At 35.9% G+C, this 4039-nt stretch overlaps 1 long non-coding RNA gene across 1 annotated transcript; it reads left to right on the top strand.

The window, feature by feature from the left end:
- The first annotated feature begins 1528 nt into the window (after positions 1-1528).
- On the top strand, positions 1529-3411 carry LOC145572345 (uncharacterized). Its single transcript, XR_014096796.1, has 3 exons — positions 1529-1581; positions 2284-2323; positions 3330-3411. It is a non-coding gene; the product is annotated as an uncharacterized LOC145572345 (long non-coding RNA).
- The last annotated feature ends 628 nt before the right edge of the window (positions 3412-4039 follow it).

The following is a 4039-nucleotide window of genomic DNA, read 5'->3' as shown; positions in this document are numbered from 1 at the left end:
ACGTCATTATTAATGAGAATAAAAACATCCCACAAGGTTTGGACATTGGATCTCATGGTTACAAGATCACACGTTACCATCTTAGCCAAAGACAATTTATTTTCTCTATGTACACATAAATATATATATGTATAAGTAAGCAAAAAAATATGGAGTAATAATTATGTAACCTAAAAAAATTGAATAAAAAGGAATAGTCTCAATAATACCAAGAGTCCAAGGCAATGGAGATATAATATCTTCAACAATGAGTGTGTAAAAAAAAAAAATTTGGGTTACATTTTGTATTAAAGTAGTATCCCACTGCAATGCCCGAAATACACACTTCGTTCTATTAGATTTTGAGTACCAAACAAAGGAATATGCAAGTTATATGAAGTTTCATGAGATGCAAAAAGAAATCTAGAGAGAGAAAGAGAAAGAGAAAGAAAAACCCAACCCCACCCAAAAGAAAACCCCAGAAATACCACGAAATACCTAGCCCCCTGCCGCTGCCGTTTCGCTTCCCCAAGACTCATACTTTTGCTCGATCTTCCCCCCTGCTTTTCCTAATTAGCACTAGCAATTATTATGCTATTAGCCCTTCAATTGGTTAACTATGGATCTCCTATATCCCCTTCACAAAAGATTATCTCACTACTACATTTTTTACCAAATGCAACGGCTAATGACAGGCTAATGCGACACCATTTGTATTGCCGTTGCAATAGATTAGGCTAATGCGACGGATCTTTCTTTTTAACTTCACTAAGTAGAGCTAATACAACGGCTGTTGAGAACCGTGGAGTTAGATCAGTTAATGCAGCGGGTAAATGGCTACTGCAACGACACACCCCAAAAAAAAATTAACGCGCTGAAAATTCCCTCTAATTTTTTTCCCAAAATTTAGAACGCCTTATACTCTGATCCAGCCCTTATACCCCTTTTATTACTATTCCTTTATTCTTTTCAGGTTCTTCCAAAAAAAAAAAAAAACCCAGAATTGCTCTCTGCCCCTCTCTCTCTCCCTCTCTCTCTCTCTCCTCAAAATCTTAGAAGAATGGCAATTCTATACAATTACGAAGAACTCTATCCTCAACAACCACCATAGAAGAATCGACTCTAAAACCGTAATCTTCAACTCTCGATCCTTTTAGTTTTCTAGGTTTCTTCAATCAGCCATTGATTTCATCGCCAAAGAGACGGATTTTTTCGGCAAAACTCTGAGAAAGGAGGTTGTTAGTTCACTTGAGAATGTGTGGGAGATGCTTCAGGTAAAGGTAGATGAGAAGGAGTACGTTTTTGTCGTAGTTGTTGCATCTGCTTTAAAAGCCAGACCTTAAAACCACCAACAATGACATCGGCTAATCTAGCAATGGTGCAACCACCACCTGCACCACCACCGTGGTCATACACCGACCTCTTCGGCGACCCAATCTACGATTTAACCCTCTATGGTTCAAGGGCGACCTCTTTCTCCCTCCTGATTTCGACTCCAAACCCTACATCTCTAACCTCCAAACCTTCAAAGTTCGTACCCTTCGACACTCTTCTCCAGGATTTCATTTTCTCTCTCTTCTGCCGTCTACATTCGTCGCAATGGTACTCCTCTCAATCTCTCTCTTTTCATTCATCGATGATAATCTAGTTTAGATTAATTTATTGTGTATGAATCTGATTTATTCGACATATGTTTAGATTTATTTGTTTGATTTTTTGTTGCTTGAAATGTTAGTTAATAATTTTGAGTTTATTGTGAAATTTGCATTTTAAAAACTCCAAATCAGTACTATTTTATGCGCTTTTTGTTTTTTTTGATCTGATGAGAAGTTAATTTTTTCATTTTAATGCTGATTATTAGCTTAGTTTGTTGGCTTTTAAGGTTGATATCAATTGTTATCTAGGGTTTATGAAACATCTGTTTGTAATATGTAAGATTTGCTAGCTTTTGAGGTTCATATTAATTGTTATCTAGGGTTTATGAAACATCTATTGGTAATCTGTAATCTTTGATAGTGATTTTAGTTTAGTATATTGGAATTGTTGCCGGCACACTCAGATTTATCAAAATTTGGGCATTGAAAGATTACTTAAGCGTATATAATAAAATTGTGAATTTGCTTTATTTACTAGTATAAGCAATTAGTGAATTGAATGCTTGGAACTTTGTATAGTGTCAAAATTTGAGGGTGTGAAAGTTGCTTTTTTTTTGTTTTAATTGTGGTATTTATTGGTCTAGAATGTGCGATGATTATGCTTAGCTTTTGCTTAACAAATTTGACTTATGCTTGTTTATGTAAACAGGCCAAGAGAACCAAGAAGGTTGGTATTGTCGGGAAATACGGTGAGTATTTTCAATTTTGTTTGAATGTAATCTTATTGTATTTCAATTATGTTACATTTCATGAAGTAATTCTTAGATTATGAATAGAAGGAATGACATGATTTTTAATGGAAAAGACACTTACCACCCTGTGATTATTGAGCGAGTTTTCAGACTTGCCTCTGATTGTGGCCTCTATGCACGAAAGATTTATGGTGGTGCCAAGACAGCTACCTATAGAAGCTTGAAGAAATGGGTTCCCCCACCGTAGGGAACGATTAAACTCAACTGTGATGCCTCGCTGAACGTTGAGGGGTGGGTGGGGCTTGGTGTTGTTGCAAGAGACTGGCAGGGGGAGGTGTTGTTCACTGCTTCCAGGCGCACCAGAGCTTACTGGCCTCCTGTTATGGCAGAAAGCAAAGCTGCTGCTATGGCAGTCAGATTAGCCAAACGCTTTAGCTTGAAGGATGTTATTCTAGAAGCAGGTTGTCAAGTCCTTATCTCTAGATTATCAAAGGCCTCGGTTTACCTCACTGATCTTGATGCTATTTTAGATGATATATTGTCTTCTTGTGTTGATTTTATTTCTGTTTTGTGGTGCCATGTTAAGCGAGATGGGAATATTGTTACCCATAACTTAGCTTGTTTTGCCTTACGGTTTTGAACAAGTTTGGGAGAACCTTTGTCCTTGTGAAGTTTCTCCTTATATTTTGATGGATAAGTTATCAATATAAGGCACCCATTACGGGTTTTTTTTTTTAAAAAAAAAGATTATGAATTATGACCATAATATGATTGATTTAGGTTGTTTAGTGCTTATTATGCTCATAGAAATCATTCTTGATGACTACATATGATAATCTTTGTTTTTGTATATGATTAGAGATGGGTAATTTGAAGTTCAATACATGTGGTATCAGCCATCAGGATTTTATTTTTGTTTGTTGTTATGTTGGGTTAGTAGATTGAAAGTGTATGTATGGGTGTATCTCAATTGATGCTTATTGTTGCATTGTTCATTGTTCAGGTACCCGTTATGGTGCTAGTCTGCGTAAGCAGATTAAGGAGATGGAAGTAAGTCAGCACAGCAAGTACTTCTACGAGTTCTGAATATGGGGAAGAAAGGAGCACAACCCCGAGCCTGGAAAGCAGAATACCTGAATTGATCGTATCACAACAAGACTTAATAAGACACAACACACAAATATTTAATTTTGATACCTTTTTTCATAGTTTAATTAGAGACATGCTGTATAATTTTGTAATTTCCCTAAGGGTAAAAAACTAACAATGTACAAGTCTACAATTTATATTAATAAAGTTTGGATTTGATTATTATTATTATTATTATTATTATTATTATTATTATTATTATTATTATTATTATTTCTTGTTGAAAATTATTATAATTATTGTTATAGCCATTGTGTTAGCATTTTGGCCGTTGTGTTAGCTACATATTGCCATCGCATTAGCTAAATATAGCACTGCAACGGCCATAAGGGTGTCGTGGCATTAGATGTTAGCTATTGCAACGGCTATAAGCTTGCCGTTGTGTTAGGTGATTTTACCGTTGCATTAGACCTACTGCAACGCCAGCAGATGCTACGGTACATGGCCGTTGCAATAGGCCTAATGCCACGGATTTTGACACCTAATGCAATGGATTTGAGGGTTACAATAGGTTAAAAATGTAGTAGTGTCTACTTTATGAGATAAATTACCCTATTAAGCTTT

This window comes from Chenopodium album, chromosome 12, assembly GCF_948465745.1.
Source record: "Chenopodium album chromosome 12, dcCheAlbu1.1, whole genome shotgun sequence".
NCBI lineage: Eukaryota > Viridiplantae > Streptophyta > Magnoliopsida > Caryophyllales > Amaranthaceae > Chenopodium > Chenopodium album.
Note: the sequence above shows the minus strand (reverse complement) of the source record. Positions and strands in the feature narration are given on the sequence as shown.